The sequence below is a fragment of the Protopterus annectens genome, chromosome 6.part0 (genome assembly GCF_019279795.1).
Source record: "Protopterus annectens isolate FY-2018-M chromosome 6.part0, PAN1.0, whole genome shotgun sequence".
In the NCBI taxonomy this organism is placed as follows: domain Eukaryota; kingdom Metazoa; phylum Chordata; order Ceratodontiformes; family Protopteridae; genus Protopterus; species Protopterus annectens.
Genome location: NC_056737.1, coordinates 1718741669 through 1718760901, shown reverse-complemented (window position 1 = coordinate 1718760901; position 19233 = coordinate 1718741669). Strand labels below are relative to the sequence as shown.

General features: G+C 42.7%; 1 protein-coding gene across 2 annotated transcripts in view; it reads right to left on the bottom strand.

The window, feature by feature from the left end:
- The window catches only part of ALS2 (alsin Rho guanine nucleotide exchange factor ALS2), a 2167716-nt gene that overhangs the window by 759269 nt on the left and 1389214 nt on the right, over positions 1–19233 (bottom strand). The gene's annotated exons all lie outside the window — the stretch shown is intronic.

Genomic DNA, 19233 nt, shown 5'->3' with positions numbered 1-19233 from the left:
GCACTTTCACGTAAGTATGCCCGGCTGTTTGGATTTTGGTCGTTTGCTCAGTTGAGCAAACGTCCTAGATCCCCTGGGAGTTGTATTAACTGTTGTTACTTATATGTCAGGTTTCTTGATGGTATACTGATACTATGGACAAGCACTGTGGAGGTGCTCAATGAATTCTTCAGGTATATCAACCTGACTACTTAATTCTTAAAATTCACCCATTGTTACTCATTGAACAATATTAATTTTTTGATGCAAAAAAGTTGAGGGGAACTTTTTCAAATTCATATCTACAATTTAGTGGCTGCCATCCATTATCACAGAAAAAAAAATGTTTGATGAAGGGGTAGTTCATAAGGTTGGCCAAAATGATCTCTGCTGATTTGAATTTTCAGACTGAATGTGACAAACTGGTAAAACTATTTCTAGAAAGAGGATATCGTAAGTGTATGATTAATTACATCAGGATGGAAGTTGAGAGAGGAAGACATGACAGATTCAAAGTATTATTAGGTAATGAACTTGGGAATGATTAAACCAAAATGTCTAGTGGCGAGACTGAGTCATTTAATTTTGCATTATCACTGAAATATTTTCCTGATCATTCAAGCATTAAAAGGATAATTAGTAGTAATTGGGCTTTTTTTTTTTTTTGTTACATACTGGGTGATTGTCCCCAGTTTGTATTTAAGAGAGGATGCAATTTTAAAAACAGACTGGAAAATAATAAGAATTTAAATGAACGTATTACAACTAATTATTGCAATCAATGTATCTACACCTATGTTGTTGACGAATTATGGTTTGAGGTGACATTATTAATGGTAAAAAAAAATTACTCTGTCTAAGGGAATGGTGTACATTAGCATTTGTGAAGATTGTGATACCTTTTTAAATGGGCAAAACTGAAATAACCTTAACTAAGTGAATTTACAAATATTGCTATGATATTAAAAGATAAAATAGGAAATGAAAATAATGTACTACATAAGTTGTGTGTCCAGGCCTCAGGAATTTTGAATTTGTTGTGTTGGAACAAATTCCAAAAAACCCACATGGCAGTCCCTGGGAACCATTAATCGAATATAGTGAATTTCAATGGCAATTTAAGTTCAAATGTAGATGTGCTACCTGGACTGAATGACAATATTTCAATGAATAGTGTACTCAAACTAAGATCAGCCAAGCTTTAATTTTATACACATTTGCAAATTCTGAAAAAAACAACCTTCATTTGTTTTACTCTCTGTCCAGTGATTTTTTTTATTATAATAGGGTAATTTATATAGAATTTAAACACATTTTTAAACATACTTCAAATATATTTAAAACATATTTTAAATATTACTATTATGTCACTAAGAATTCTGCTGGGGCTTGGGTTTGATTATCTGTTATTTTAGGACAGCCCAATGAAACTGGTTAGTTCATTAATTGTTTTTAGGCTTTCATTTGAAAGCTAGCATCACATGATCATATTCTGGATATTTTAATGTGTGGCAATGTTGATTTTATTTAGTTCTGATGAAGTCCTGTACTTAGGAAGGACGAAAACACTTAACTGTGTTATCAATAAACCTCAATGTTACATTTGGGTATTTGTTTCAACTGATTCCTTGTTCCATCTTGTGTTTTGGGTAGAATCTCTTATAGGATCTTTTACATCCACCTGAGCTATCACAACTCAAGCAGATGAAGCTTCGGTTTAAAGTCTCATCAGAAAAATGACACACTCAGGAGTGAAGCACCCCCCTTCCCAACAATGCAGTACTGCACTGTCAGCAACCCATCTTTCTGGGGCAGGATTAGAACCTACATCCTTCTGCACTAAAGGTAAGTGTACTACCTGATGCACTACTGACAGTTTATGTTATATATTCTGTCATTCACTTTACATATAATGTCATGCATTTATTGTGTTTACTCTGGCTGAGACTGAAATGGGTTCAATAGGATAAGTGCTTGCCCCGGTTAACAAATTATAAATTAATAAATAAATAGAAACAACTTAGAAAATTATTCTTTTGAGCAGGGATATAGGATCTGAAATGCCTATAAAGAGTAAGACCTTATAAAGTATAATATTACTGACTCCCAAAAAAGCATTTACTAGAAACATGAAATCAAAATCTAAACCCACTGTAAAGTGTTAAATATTGTAAAGGAGAAAAATTAAATGGAGTTGGGATCTTCAGAAAATGGAAAGAGCAAATTCCATAGAAATAATAGACTTTCTAGGTATAATATATGTAGGATAATGTTCAGGAGGTTTGAGGAATGAGGTTTAAGGGAAGGCAGGAAAGGGCATACAGGGTCCCTGTGATAACGTTTCTGACACCTCCTACTTAAAACCCAAAAAGACAGAAGAATCGTGAGGCCCCGCTTTCATGGTCTGTATTCATATTGAAAATCAAGATGTCATCTGGCAGAAATCCGGTCTGGATGTAAAAACAATGCACTGGCCAAACACCTTGCTCTTCATAAATGACACACAGGTTTTAAGTTCCAGATACTGGATCACATAGACATGGGTGATCTTGAAGAAGACATCCCGAATATGCTGGAGAAACGTGAACTCATGTGGCAAATAAAGCTGAACTCTTTTAGGAAGTACAGATTAAACTGTTCACTTAAAAGTGCACTGGAACTTAGAAAATTGTCACATTGTTTACAATACTGTTTGTTTGTGTCTTTCGGTTTTTCCCAGTTAGGGGTCGCCACAGCGGAACTCCGGTCCGCTAATGATTGGTAGTTGATTTTTACGTGCCGAGTTACCAGCCCTGACGCACAACCTTCAACGAAGGTACGTCCATTCACGCATATCTCCATGCAGAAGACACTCTAGCTGAGAAGTGAACCGGACATCGTCTTACTGTGAGGTGACAACACTACCGTAGCACCACCACTGTGGGTATATTACATTGTTTACATGACTAATTTTATTTTATAAATCTAAAGTAAGGCACACACGGAGCTCAGCAAAAAGTACAGTTTTGTACCTACCATAAATGTAGATGTTCGAGTGTATATACTGCTGCAGTCATCACACTTGGGTTATCCTGCCGTCAGGCGGTCCCGCAGTTGGCCGAATCCCAAAGTCTTGGTCCTGCGTCGGTTGTCGTCGCTTCTTCCCTGATGTCAGTGTGACAGGGGGTATAAAAGAGGCAGCTGACGCCATTTTCTTCAGTTTTTCTTGCCCCAGATGTCAGGTGCTCCCAACTAGGAAGGCAATACAAATAACTATGCAAAATACCTTAGTAGATAAACAATAGTACTAGCTGTTAGCAAATACACCATATAGGCATGCATCCATTAGATTGATGTACATGGAGTTATAACTAACACCCTGGTATGTAGAGGGGATGGTGTGAGGGTAACCTTGACTGCAGCAGTATATACACTCCAACATCTACATTTATGGTAGGTACAAAACTGTACTATGTTCATTGTGTAATACTGCTGCAGTCATCACAGTTGGGTTGAATCCCAAAACTATGGATGGGTGGCTGGTGCTAAACTGGGTTAGGTGAAGCTAGGATGCCCTGCAGAACTGCAGTGGCAAAACCAGCTCTGGTTTTTGAGTATAATGGAAGGTGGTAGTGCTTGGTAAGGGTGTGTACTGAACTCCAAGTAGCTGCCTCCAGAATGTCCTTGGTTGGAACCCCCCTGAGAAAGGCTGCTGAGGTTGCTGTAGCCCTGGTAGAATGGGGCCTAATATTAACAGGCACTGCTTTCCCATGGTGCGAGTAGCAAAAATGGATACAATGTGCTATCCATCTGGAGATGGTCTGTTTTGAAATAGCCTTTCCTTGTGAACCTGCAGCATAGGATACAAAGAGTTGGTCAGTTTTTCTGAAGGTCTTTGTCTTATCCAAATAGTAACGTAGCTGTCTGTGAATGTCCAAAGAGTGAAGGAGGCTTTCTCCTTTATTCTGGGGGTTTGAATAAAAGGTGGATAAATGAATGGTCTGATTCAAAGCCACACTGGATACTACCTCTGGCATAAAGGTAGGGTTAGTTCGTAAAGAGACTCTGTCCTGTTGGAAAATGAAGAAAGGTTCCACTGCCATAAGTGCCTGTAGTTCTGAGACCCTGCGTGCTGAGGTGATAGCCAGCAACAGAGCTGTTTTCCATGACAAGTATTGTAGTTCTGCTGAGAAGGCTGGTTCGAAAGGAGGCAGTGTTAATTTTTCTAAAACGAAGTTTAGGTCCCAAGCTGGTGTTGGGGGTTTTCGGGGGGGGGGGGTCTTACATTCTTAGCCCCTCTGAGAAACTGCCTTAGTAAAGGGTGTGAGAATATGGGAGGATCCGTATTATACTGAGCTGAAATGGCTGAAGCATGGATCTTAATGGATGAGAAAGAAAGGCCTTTGTGTAGCATCTCAGTTAAGTATTGCAGTATTTGAGGAATGTTTGGTATCCAAGGATTTTGGCCTTTAACCTGGTTCCATGCACAAACTCTTTTCCATTTGAGTAAGTTTTTCTCGTGCTGGGCCTCCTGGCCTCCAAAATGACATTCAGGACGTCCTTTGAGAGAAGTGTTGATTGATAATTCAAGGTATTCTCCATGCAGCTAAATTTAAAGTCCTGAGCTGACTGTGAAGGATCTGAGAGTTTTGCTGAGTCAACAGAAGTGGGAATTGAGGTAAGATCCATGGAGGGCTGTGAGTCAAGGTCCTTAGTAATGGGTACCAGTGCTGACGTGGCCAGTCCGGAGCAATGAGGATCATTTGAGGTCTCTCTGATCTGACTTTCAGTAATACCTTGGTCAAGAGAGGTAGTGGTGAGAAGGCATAGACTGTCAATGCTGTCCAACTGAATGATAGGGCATCCACTTTCCAGGCTAGGGAATGATAAGTCCTTGTGCAAAATTTCTGTAGTTGGCAATTGTTGGGGGAGGCAAATAGATCTATGTCTGGGCGCCCCCACTTTTGAGTTATCATTGAAAATACTTGTGGGTGCAGTCTCCACTCGTGCTATGCTGTGGGAGAAGAAGAAACTCACGGAGTCTTTTCTTAGAGTCAGAGTAATCTTGGCCTTCCCAGTGGAAGTGTTCCCTCATGGGTACTTAGCTTTAGAGAAGACTTTGGGCTGAAATTCGATTAAAAAATCTCAGGAGCTGGCCGACCGGCACTTGCGAACTGCTTCTGCTTCGGGCACCGTGCGGCAAGAAAGACTGAAGAAAATGGCGTCGGCTGCCTCTTTTATACCCCTGTCGCATTGACGTCAGGGAAGAAGCAACGACAACCGATGCTGGACCAAGTCTTTGGGATTCGGCCGACTGCGGGACCGCCTGACAGCAAGATAACCCAAGTGTGATGACTACAGCAGTATTACACGATGAACATCGGACAACTGCTTTAATGAACAAGCACAAAAACAATCCACAGAAAGCTAAATCACAGCAGCACAAAACGTATCACATTGTTTACATGACTAATTTTATTTTATAAACCTAAAGTAAGCCACACATGGAGCTCAGCAAAACGGACAACTGCTTTAATGAACAAGCACAAAAACAATCCACAGAAAGCTAAATCACCACAGCACAAAACGTATCACATTGTTTACATGACTAATTTTATTTTATAAGCCTAAAGTAAGCCACATATGGAGCTCAGCAAAACGGACAACTGCTTTAACGAACAAGCACAAAAACAATCCACAGAAAGCTAAATCACAGCAGCACAAAACGTATCACATTGTTTACATGACTAATTTTATTTTATAAACCTAAAGTAAGCCACACATGGAGCTCAGCAAAATGGACAACTGCTTTAATGAACAAGCACAAAAACAATCCACAGAAAGCTAAATCACAGCAGCACAGCAAACGAAATTGCAAAGCACAAGCAACAGCACAATAACGCTGTACAGTTAATCCACATACGTTTTCGTCACAATAATTTCATCAGATACCTAACCTCTCTTCCTTTGATGAATAAATAAACTAATCTAATTCAAATGAACCAATGAGTGAACAAATTCAATTACACATGAAAAATGCATTAAAACACATGAACCTTAAAGGTGAATGAATCTAAAAGTTAAAACCAAAAGTATATATAATAAATAGATATAATAAATAGATACGTATATATATATATATATATATATATATATATATATATATATGTATATATATATATTATTTATTATATAAAATGCTTCAAACATAAACCTTAGTTAAAATTGCTTTGTTAAATATAAGTATTTTATGTTATTCTTCCAGCTGGTTTTAAATCTCATGTTAAATCAGTTTTAATTTAAGTGTACATTTTGTTTCCATGATCATACATTTTTTTTCTTTTTCCTGCTCTTTTTTCCACTTTATTCAAAATGATGTGTAATAACAATACTAACTAATTATACAATGATATTTTTGTAGACAGATTTTTAGGGTTTTTGTACACAGACCTGAAGAGGTCTAGAAGGGCGACAGCGATCTTTGTTAACACTAGGTTATGGAAATAGAATATGATTTTTACAAAGGATTTTTTTGCATGCAAAGTGTATATGTATATATTTATATATATTTTTAGATTTCCAAATGGTCTAAGGTTTATATATTTCCAGCCATGTAGCATTCTGTATTGGAAAAAATCAGACAATAATCTGGTTGAATAAGAGGTACCATTATTCAATTTAAAGTACATAAGGGTTATATTATTATGACAGCTACTAGGTAGGGCAGGACCAGCTCGATTGTCACACTGATGGGGGAAGGGATGTGAATTTAACAATAACACTTTGTTTTACAGCACAATAAACCACTCCCTTGTCTGATAAAAAGTATATATATAGTTAGAAAGCTTGTGAGAAAACTATTACTCTTGTTATTTTTGTTTTACTTGGATCACTTGTCTGTGTACTTAATGGATTTTCGACTGGAAACAGACTGCCTACCCTGCTTGGATTACTTTCAAATACTAAGTAATTCTGTATAATATTTCAAATTATATACTTTTTATTTTTTTTTTTACTTAGGACGAGTTTAAGTTTGCTACTTCTGCTACCATTACCTGATCTGATTAATATACAGTGATTAGCTAGATATATATGGACTGAAAATCTTCTACACAGAGAAGTTTCTTACACCGTTTTGTTTTTTGGACACATTATACTTGCTTAGTGGGTTGTTTGAGACTTCGGGGATACCACAGAGATTACTTGCATTTTACACCTGAAGGTTTCAGACCTCAAGATTAAGTAACAATGTTACAATGTAGATGATTACCAAACTGAAAACCTCAAAACAAGTTATCCAGGAGTATATATACTACATAAACCTGCAAGTATACTTTATTACTAAAAAAATAATCTAGCATAGTCTTAAAAAATGGTGGACTGCAAGTAAGAACTTGTAAGTTGACTATTTAACTTCTTGATCTTCAAGTTTAAATTAAAATTAACTGCTTGTTTTATGGCTGTGGGCTTTCACTTTCATACCAAGTGTAAGGCATAATGCAGGGTTCCTTGCAAATTAGTATAAGGTCCTGTTGTAAATCCAGTAATTAAAATAATGCAATTATTTTTTAGCCTCCTTGGATAGGTTCATAGGTTCATAGGTTTATACTAGGCTATCTGCCCTAAGGCATTTATAAGCCTAGCCCAAAGTTTTGTGGCTTACGCCACCCCTTATGTTAAAAAATACTGTGCCCATTAGTTTGTTGTGCCTCTGTCCAGCAGTGACACAGAGATGATTCCCAGGGTAAACCTATGATCTCCCATCCACCGGTCAAGATTTCTCTTGAACAGAGCCAGCGAGGTGCTCTGCCTCACATGGACCGGGATTTTATTCCACAGCATAGGGAGTCTCTGGGTGATAAATCTATCCCTCCAGCATGTCCTATTTATATCCGTGCTAAGGTTTAAGTTGCTTGCTCTAGTGGATCTGGTAGATTTGGATTTTTTGAGGTGGAGCATGTCCATTAATTCCGGGTTGGACATGGCTTTGTATGTCAGGCACAGGTGACCTCTGAGCAGACGGTATGCGACTGAATAGAGCTGGAGATTCTTCAGTCTGGCAGCATATGACAGATTTTGGAGTCCCTTTATCCTTTTGGTGAGGAACTTTTGGGGTCTCTCCAATTGCTGCAGGTGTCGGGTGAGATACATCCCGAATGGGGCATTGTACTCGATCATTGGTCTGATAAGTGAAGAGTACAGGAGAACAATGACCTCACTTGATCTGGATGTGAATCCCTTCATGATCACGTGGGCAATGTAGAAGGTCTTTCTAACCACTTTAGCAATGTGAGTGTCAAAAGAAAGGCCACTGTCAACCTGGGTCCCCAGGTCCCTGATAACCTCTTCTGTGCTTAGTGGATTGCCACCTATATGGTAGCTTGGGGTTACTTTGTTTTTCCCGAAGGGTATGACTATACATTTTTTGGCATTTAACTTCAGGCCATGGCTCTGGCACCAGCTATCAGTTTCCGTGAGACCCCTCTGAAGGATATCTGTGTCCGATGTACTTTCCACTATGGCGCCCAGTTTGCAGTCATCTGCAAACTTTGTCAGCCATAGTCCTCCTATGTTTGCCTGTACTTCTGAGAAGTAGATGCCGAACAACAGGGGGGCAAGGACTGAGCCCTGTGGGACACCACTTGTGACCGGCTTGGAGTCTGACATGGCGCCAGCAACTCTAACCTTGTGGGTTCTGTCCTTTAGCCAGTTTGCAACCCATCTTGTGACATATGGGTTTACATTTAAGCTGGTAAGTTTCTCTATAATACCCGAGTGGAGTATTGTGTCGAAAGCTTTTGCAAGGTCAAGGTAGGCTGTATGGACTGCCTTTCCCTCATCAATGGCCTTGGTGACTGTTTCGAAGAAGTCGACCAAGTTCAAAAGGCATAATCTGCCCTTGACAAAGCCAAACTGGGTCGGGTCCAATGTCTGCAAGTCCCCTATGTCTTTGTTTATGAGTTCCATTATGATCCTCCCCATAGCTTTGCAGACCAGGCTTGTTAAGCTTATGGGGCGGTAATTACCAGGGTCCGTAGAGGCACCGCCTTTGTGGAGTGGGACCACAGTTGCCGTACGCCACTCCTTGGGCACGTATCCTGTGGTAAGGCTAAGATTAAACAGCTGCCTTATGTACGGGTTTAGTTCCTCATTGAGTTCGCGTAGCACACAGCCGGGGACACCATCCGGTCCCATTGATGCTGTGTTTTTAGCTTTAGAGAGAGCAGCTTTCACCTGCGCATTTGAGATGTCTGGGAGGCTACACTCCGCTGGGATAGTTATCTCTCCTTTTGGGGGGGGGGAGGGGAGTGAAGTCTGCACTGAACCTGTCTGCCAGTATGTTGGCAATGTCTGTGGGTTCAGTGATTTTTGTATCATTTTGGACTAATTCTGAGCATATCTGGGAGTTTCCACCCAGGTTTCTAACATAGCTGAAGAAGGCCTTATGATTGTCTTTTGAATCTATGGCAATTTTTCTCTCAAAGTTGGCCTTGGATGATTTTATGAGTGCTCGTATTTTTTTTTACTAATAATGATCAAGGGTGTCTTCTCTTTTATGGATTTTGCTCTATCATGTAACAGCTTTCTCCTCTTATTGTAAAGTTTGTTTATGGCTGGGGTCCACCAGACTGGACGTTTGCCCTTGGTGGAAAGAGTCTTGGTTTTATTAGGGATTGCCTGATCCATGCAGTCCTGGAGGTGTTCGTAGAAGGCATTTGTAAGGGCTTCCACAGCTTGGGTTGTGGTTTCCACTGGCTCGGGGGCCTTGAAGGATACCACACCAGTCTTGAGTAGTGTGAAGTTTGCTTTAGAGAAGTTCTTCACTGTGGTCTTTTTTGTTTGGGGTGGGGGCGGGATGTGGATTTCCAGTGAGTTTAGTTTGTGATCTGATCTCACCAATGAGGGATATACTTCCGGTGTGGAGCATTTTGTCCCCATGTTTGTGATGATGAGATCTAGTATATTTTCTCCTCTTGTGGGAACGGTGACTAGTTGTTCCATGGCATTTGAATTTATGCACTCCAGGAACCTTTGGGCTAGAAAGTTGGGGCTTGAGTAATGTTCCCAGTCTATATTCCTGTAGTTGAAGTCACCCAATATAATGGTGTTTGGAGATACATTTATACCCTCCAGTGTTTTCAGGAAGGCTGTGTGGGGTTCCTGAGTTTGAGAGGGTGGCCTGTAACATGCTACAAATTGTAGAGCAGTTTTGCCTATGGTTATTTGCACCTGGATGGTTTCCGATGCTTCGTGCGTTGCCACCAACCTGATACAACTGTTCTCTTTTATTGGTAACATGTCTAGTACAAATCTTTACACTCTTCACAATCTTTGGAAATGAGTAAATGATTAGAAACAAAAGATAGAACAATAATCAACAGTGGATCTTAGTAATGCTTTATGTAAGAGTGATGCAACTTTTGAATTCGCAGAGGCAACAGTTTGAAAAACTGATTCCACTGTGCAAAATCTCTTTGAAATAAAAGATAAGCTAAAGACAGATATTGCAGATGTCACTTCATTACTCACAATATACAGGCATAAACTTTTGGTTGCCCACAACTGCATTACTTTTGATTTCCTACTGTGAAATGTAGTATCATTATGCCCTGCCAATACAAGTAACTCTAGTGCTTTCTGTAAGACACACTGATCAATAATAATTGAAATTATAGCATCTCAATTCATGTCATCAGCAAAGTTAGTGTGCCAAAATTTATTAGTCAGTGTTGCAGCTGTTATCAAAGTGTTAAAAGAAAACAATCCTTGGACAAGCCCCTTAGGAAATACTTTAAAGTATAATGTCTGGAAACACAGTCATATATTCTAACCACAGACAGCTAATTATCCAGCCAGTACACTAGTTAACATACCCTAAATGGAAGTTTAACCAGCTAGTCCACTATTCAGTACTCAGTACAGGGTTTAACTTTTAGTTATGTACTCACCATAACTTCAGATGTTTGGGATCCATCTCGCTTACATTCTGAACTGATGGGTTCGGAGCCGATCCCTTGGCTCCGACTCGGCACGCTTATGCTATAGAGCGAGGCCTCTAATTGGCTGAGCTATCTTTATCCCAGGATGCATCACCACTAATCCCCCAGATCTTGTTTGTCCGCATTCATGCACACATGCACAACTTGGTTATATAACATTGTTAGATGTTTCAAGATGAAACAACAGGATTCGGACCTTCTGATATCCTCTGATCTCCAAGGAAGGGGGAAGGAGGGTGGGTTATTAGGAATGTAGGCGAGATGGATCCCAAACATCTGAAGTTATGGTGAGTACATAACTAAAAGATGTTATGTGATCCTATCTCGCCTACATTCTGAACTGATGGGACAGCATCCCTAGCACCTAAATCCCGGGTGGCTCATTGGAAAACACTCCTGAGCACTGTGGAACCAAATGAAGCTCGTCCTCTAGATGCCACATCTAATTTGTAGTGGGAAATGAAGGTGTGCGGGGAAGACTATGTAGCCGCAGCACAAATGTCACTAATAGCAAGCTTAGAATTAAATGCTACCGAAGTAGACATAGCCCTTGTAGAATGAGCCTTGACAGAGGTGGCAAGCTCTTTGTTAGAATAAATATATGCTTGAGTAATACAGTCCCTGATCCATTTGGCAATAGTGACCTTTGTGACAGTGTTGCCCAATCTGTTATCTGCAAAGGATACAAACAATTGATCTGATTTCCTTGTTTGTTTGGTCCTGTCTAAATAAAAATGTAACTGCCTGTGGACATCTAGTGTGTGGAATATGAACTCCGCTTTGTTAGAGTATTTTGGGAAAAAAACTGGAAGCTCTAACGATTGTTGTAAGCAGAAAGTAGAACAAACTTTAGGAACAAAAGAAGGATTTGGTCTGAGGGATACTCTGTCTTTATGAAAAACCAAGTACGGGGGTTTCACTGACAAAGCTCTGGCAGAAGTAATCGCCACCAGAAAGGCTGTCTTCCATGATAGAAACTTTAGATCACATGTGGCTGCTGGTTCAAAGGGGAAAGAAGTCAAAGCGCGTAACACTATATCGAGATCCCATGAAGGTGCAGGATGAGAAATCGGAGGTCTTAATAGAGCAGCACCTTTCAAGAAGGTCTTACACAATCTGTTGCTCATTAAAGGTGGGTCTATGGATTCGTGAAAATTAGAAATTGCTGCCAATTGTACTTTGATGGTAGAAACTGAAGAGCCTTGATTGAAAAGAGAGGTCAGAAATTTTAGTACTTCTGCCACAGAAATAGAAATGGGGTCCAGGCCCCGGAGTTGAGCCCAAATAGCAAACCTTTTCCATTTGCTAGAATACAGTTTCTTTGTAGCAGACTTATGGGCCGAAGATAATATGTGTACCACATCTGAATCCAATGTATGACTCCTGACTATCGTCGGAAGAGGAGAAGCCAAGCCGTCAATTTTAAGGTGTGTAGGGACTGGTGGAATAGTCCCGACTGATGAACCAGTAGGTCTGGTATCTGATCCAGAAACCATGGACCTTCCAGGGCATGTTTCCGAAGATAGGGGAACCACACTTGACGAGGCCAGTAAGGAGCAATCAAGATCATTTTGCTCCCCAAGAGAGATGCCTTTTGAATCACCCTGGAGAGGAGTGGAACTGGAGGGAAGGCATAAAGCAAGCCGGTGGGCCAAGGATGGACTAATGCGTCCATGGGGCTCTTCCCCGGAGCCGGGATTAGGGAGAAGAATTCCTTGCACTTCGCATTCAGAGGAGTCGCGAAGAGGTCGCAACACGGAACTCCCCATTCGCTGAAAATCTGACTTGCCACTGTCATATTCAGAGACCATTCGTGAGGAGAGAGGATGGTTCTGCTCAATCTGTCGGCTATGACATTGGACTTGCCCGGTATGTGAGTAGCCACTAGGAAGCGTTTGGTCGAGACTGCCCATTCCCAAACTCTCATGGCTTCTCTGCAAAGAGGATAGGATCTGGTCCCTCCCTGTTTGTTCAGGTACCAGACAACTGACATGTTGTCTGAGTGAACAGCGATTACGCCCTGAGGGAGATAATCGTGAAGGGCTTGAAGGAACAGGAGTACTGCCCTCATTTCTAGGATGTTAATATGAAGAAGAGTCTCTTCCGGGTGCCATTTGCCTAGGACTGACCTGCCCAGGGAATGCCCCCCCACCCCATCTGGGAGGCGTCCGTGGTCAAAGTGGCCGCCGGAGGAGGAAGAACAAAGGGTCGTCCCTGATCCAAATTGGAGGGCACTAGCCACCAGCGAAGGTCCCATTTGCAAGATTCCGTGATCCATATGAGGTGACTGAGAGGGAGTTCCTGAAAGGACCACTGAGCTGAAAGAAGCCACTGGAGGATCCTCATGTGCAACCTTGCCAAGGGGACTAGAAGAACCGTGGCAGACATGGATCCCAATAGCTGCAGGACCATTCTGGCTGGGGCTTTGGACCTGGGAAGTAAGGCTCGAACTTGATTTTGTATGGTTTGAATTCTGTCCGAAGGTAGATAGACCCGCATTTGGTTTGAGTCTATCTCTACCCCTATGAATCTTATTCTTTGAGATGGCCGCAGCACAGACTTCGGCCAATTGAAGGTGATTCCAAGGGAATTGCCCAGTAAGATAGTGGCTTGTAGGCTCCGCCGAAGTAGATGCTTGGAGGTGGCAGTTAGGAGCCAGTCGTCTAGATACGGAAACACCTGGAATCCTAGACTTCTCAGGTGAGCAGTCACTACTGCCAAGCACTTGGTGAACACCCTGGGGGCTGTGGTGAGACCAAAGGGCAGCGCACGGAACTGGAAATGACTGCCTCCTAGGCTGAAGCGCAGATGTCTCCTGGACGCTTGATGTACCATGATATGATAATAAGCGTCCTTGAGATCTATGGAGCACATCCAAACACCTTTTTCCAGCAATGGGAGAATGGTTTGTAGAGTGACCATTCGGAACTTGGACTTTCTGACTGAACGGTTTAGGATGCTGAGGTCCAAAATGGGCCTCAAGTCCCCGGTCTTTTTTGGCACCAAAAAGAATCTTGAGTAAGTCCCTAATCCGATCTGGTCTACGGGGACTGGTTGGATGACTCCTTTTTGCAGCAGCTTTGAAACTTCCGAGGCTGCGGTATCCCGTTGACTGGGTGGCGGGTCCGGGATTTTTTTGGACTGAGGGATGGGGAGAGAAAAAGGGATGGAGTAACCTCCGGCGATAATCCGAAGCACCCATCGGTCCTGAGTGATCCCTTCCCAGGCCTTCAGGTGCTTCGAGAAACGACCCCCGACTGGCTCCGTAGCAGCACAGCCGGGCAATCCCTCAGGGACTATGAAAGGCTGAAGAGCCACGAAAGGACTCGCGGTCTCCAGTATTGCGAGGGCCTCTGCCGCCTCTGGGACGGCGTCTTCCGGATGAATTTCCCCCTCCTCTGCCTCTGGAAGGGGAACATTCCTGCTGAGAAGGGTAAGGCTTCTGAGATCTACGGAACCACATTTTCCCTCCTCTTTTAGCCTTGGGATAAGGCCGAAAGGGAGTGGAAAATCGTGCCCCTACGGCAGTCAGAGTCTTACCCTCCTGTTCACAGCGGGTTAGTGTGTCTTTTACCTTGGGTCCAAACAGGAGGACCCATCAAAGGCGTCGGCAAATGAAGACTTAAAGGCCTCCAAAATGACACAGACGGAGCCAGGCTTGTTCACGAGAGCAATGCCTGTACCCATCGCTCTACTCGCCCCTTCGGCCGCATGAAATGAGCCTCATGGACGAGTTCGAAATGGACGACATTGTAGCCAGCTGAGAGCCAACCGTCTGGGCCAGCTCCTCAGGCAGGTTACCCAAGATGGTATCGGATAGCTCCTTAATCAGATCCCTCTGAAATCTGGAAAAGTGCGTCAGGTAGTTCAAAGACCTCAGTGTAAAGGCCGCTGAACTAAGGGTGCGCTTTCCGTACCGATCCATGCTCCTAGACTCCTTATTAGGAGGATGGACGGACGTAGAAGCCTCTACTACATCTTGCTGGGTAGCAGATGCCACCACCAAAGCATCTACAGCCACACCTTTAGTAAGGAACTCTCTATCAGGGGGCGCCGAGAGAAATTTGTTTGGACAAGCAGGCACCGGTTCCACAGAGTCTGGGTGTTCCCATGCCCTCCAACAGATCAAATCCAAGAGCTCGTCGAAGGGCGGAGACACCCAGGAGGCGGAGGGCTGAGCCCCGAAGGCCTTCAGGAACACCGACTCATCAGCAGATGGAGGTTTGGACTGCCAGCCGCCTCGCTGTTTTAGGGCTTCCAGGATGTCTGCAAAGGAGACATCATCCGAGGACGACTTAGGGGACCCCTCTGCATCATCGAGATCGGTGTCGGATGTCAAAGACTCATCAGGGGAGTCAACGTGCTTCCTCTTGCACGACCTTTTCCTGGGGGGTTCTTCCGAAGAGGCTTCAGAAGGACCTCCAGGAGGGGGAGAAACCCCAGCGGGGGTAACCGAGGCCCTGGGGCTCCGATGTCTAAAGACAGGGGGACTGCCAACGACCCAGTCTCCGTATGCAGGGAGGTAGCTGGGGAAACAGTGGAGGTAGCCAAGGAAGATTTGGCTAAAGCGCTCCTCATAGCCCTGAAGGCGGGACCACCAGAATCCTGGGAGGGTCCCACCTCCATGGCCACGACAGTGGACGGTACTCCCGCCGCCGACGCACCAAGAGGGAGACTTGGGACCGAGAGCATCAATCCCAAAGCCTCCCCCCCAGGGCCGAAGGAAGAAGTCCGTGTACTGAACTCCGACCCAAGAGCCGGAGTTGGAGCAAGGGTCGGGCCCGACCCCAACACCTCCACAGGTTCCACCAGCACTGGCTCCAACGGTGCCGAAGCTGTTGGAGGAGGAACCACAGTAAGGGAGTGGACCATCGGCTCCGAAGCCAAATGGGCTGGAGCCGAAACAAGCTTTTGGAACACCGGAGACTGGAAGAGTCGAAGGAGCACCCTGTCGATGTCCGAATCAGACATCTTGGATGACCTCGAGGATACCGATCGGGCCCGAACCGATTTCTCCATCGGCTCCGAAGGGCTCGGGGACCGGCTCCGAAAGGACTCAACAACTATCGGCTCCGAGGAAGGTTTCAAGGAAATTTCCCTTGGTGCCGATAAGGACTTCGGCTCAGAGGGGGAAGAGTCTGAGCTGGTAACCCTGATCGGCTCCAATATCAGTGGAGCCGATGAGGGTGACCCGCCTCTCGATGCCCCAGACCTCGGCTCCGAAACCAGAGGGGTCGAGGCTGGAGGCATCGAGGCAGACCGTTCGACCTCGGCTCCGAAGTCCGTGGAGCCGATGGAGAAGTCTGCTTGGATTTCTTAGCAGTCGGTTCCGACTGACTGGTCGGAGCCGATGCTTTCTTCTTTTTAGAAGGAGACGGAGAGGAAGATAAAGCCTCCTCGAAGGAAGGCTTGATTAATCCCTTGAGGATTAATTTGTTTTTCCTCTCCTGGAGGACTCTTGAAGAGAACGCGTGGCACACACTACATGACTCTTGCAAATGCTTAGCACCTAAGCAATAGACGCACGAGGCGTGGTCGTCCGTTATGGACATTTTGAAACCACACCTCGTGCATTTCTTAAACCCGGAGGGTTTGTGTTCTTTCGACATAACTGCTGCCAAAGAACCCACAAAAGCGAAAAAAGGTAAAAGATAGATAGAGGGAGTAAGACCCTCTAACTTAAACGGGTACTTGACCCAAGAAATTACACAAACAGTAATGAAACAGGGGAAGGCCCCTCTAACTGAAACGGGAAACCTTCCCTGACTAAAAATTTCACGAAATTAGTAACACAAATTCGCCAAACACACTAAAATAACAATAGCTGTTAAAACAGCTTTTGGGTTCAAGGAAAGGAAATTTGTGACAGGAAAAAGCCTAATAACTAGTACTTAGCCCAGCCAATGTTGAGACCACGTCTAAGCTTGATAGCGGCAAACGAGATCTGGGGGATTAGTGGTGGTACATCCTGGGATAAAGATAGCTCAGCCAATTAGAGGCCTCGCTCTATAGCATAAGCGTGCCGAGTCGGAGCCGAGGGATCGGCTCCGAACCCATCAGTTCAGAATGTAGGCGAGATAGGATCACATAACATCTTTCTGTTTCAGTAATGACTCTATAAAAGCATCATGGGGAATGGAATCAATATCTAAGTCGACAATGTTGGAAACACAATTAACCAATTATTTTTAAAAATTCTATAAAAGTTATGTAATATGGTTAAAAATAATCTCGTTTGTAAATTCATGCCAATTTATATCATGACTTATAAACCTTCCAAGTTAAATTAATGTCAGCAATAGTTTTTTATGCTTATCTGTCCACAATTTGCAAGATCAGAAGCATCTCCACTTCCACTGAGCTGGACAGACTAAGAAGGTTCGGATCCAGGGACTCAGAGGAGGAGTAGATACTGGTGGTGTAACAGATGGATGGGCCCCCTGACCCGAGGGGGAGTAGGAGGTGGAACAACACCCATCTATATGCCCACCAAGAGGAATCTCATCATTCTGTCCACATCCTCCTCAGTTAGACTCCTGGAAGAATGGGATGAGGCTAGAGACGGTGACCTGGAACAATGTCTCTCCAAAAAGGGACAGGGAACCCTAGAAAGTACTGGATCCAATATTGGAGAATATCTTCTTATCATGGTATATTTGGATTCAAAGATTTTTTTCGTCGGATCTGAAGGAGAGTGGATCTGAGCAGATTTCAGATCCGGTCTTGGGTTTTTCTTCAGTGGCTCATAAGAAGAAGTTGAAGAATAGTCTTGGAGACTTAAACAAGGTCTCCATTTTTTGCAGATAGAACAATCTTCTTGAATATGTTGTGGGTCTAAACAAACACAAAGCATGGGCATCTGAAAGTGGTAATTTATACTCTCACTTTTGACATTTCTTGAGGCTGGCAGGTACTTGATGACTTGCAAAAGAAAACAGAAATGTTAAGAAACAGAAAGGGGAAGGGAAATACCAATAGTATGAAGAACTACACCAGTGTGTACAACAGAAAAAAAAATTATAGATTGTAGGAAAATACTAACAATGGTAAAAGAGAATTACACTGAGTGTAAAGGTTAAGGGAAAAATATACTTATATATCAAAAAAGTGAAACTATAAGGAAAAAGCACTTATTTCAATTGAAGCTCGAGAGCTCAGGCTGACCATGTCTTTTCACAAAAAGCGGCAAACAAGATCTGAGGTATATGTTAGGGGTTGCTGCATTATGGGTAGCAGGGGAGCTTGAGAGTTTTTAGGTGGCCATGAGCTTTACCAATGGAGGAGAAGGATCCGAGATTTGGATACGAATCCAATAGTTGAGGATAGAATGAAAATTGACATCATCAGATCAAGCTATTTTTTCACACCATTTTCTCTAAATGTAAATATAACCCAGAACACACAAGAGGCAGTGAAATCACTTATAATCACATACTAAGACAAAAAGATACAAAAAAAATAAATTTAAAGAAATGGTTTTCTTCTAAACAATTTAAGAAAAGGCTTCTATGGAATCCTACTATCAAGTCTTACCCCTTTCTGACAGACACTTCAATGACGTCTGCCTTAGTACTGCTGATCAGGACTTAAAAATAAATCTTGCCTATCAAACAGACACACATTCCCCCTTTTTTCTTTACTATGAAATTATGAAAACTCCTGTACTAAGAGACTGCTGGAAGAGACGTGCATTTAGACATTAGGCAAGCTACTTTGCTTAATGATGTGTTGCAATGAGCTTTAGAACATTTCAGCTTATGTTGTTTATATATCCTTTCTGACTCTAAAAACACTGTTTGATTTATGTATACAACATATGCTGTAGAGCTGCACTACAACACCTCTCTGGTAAATGAAGTCTTGATGAGGTAACATCTAAATGTTAGTGAATACTACATTATCAGAAGTTATTGTACCTGTCCTGCATTCTATAACCCATATTTTGAAAGCCTGGTGCACTTCATACAGTCCAGATCACATTCTATACAACATACAGGAGAATGAACACAAAGCTTTAGAGAAATATGGCAAGTTGAGAAGATTCCAGTACTTAAAGCTTGTGATACTTCTGTGTGTGTATATACATTTTTTTATTTATTAATTTTTTTCTAAATAACAATGCATCTCCCATTACATGGCAGCATTCCCCCACTTCTATGCATTTGCACTGCATTGTGCCCGATCTTAATGAACTATATGTCCATTCTTGACCTTTACTTGTGATTTCCAACTTTTGGGTGGATGACTAGACATCCTTTGAATGGCTAGTACTGAA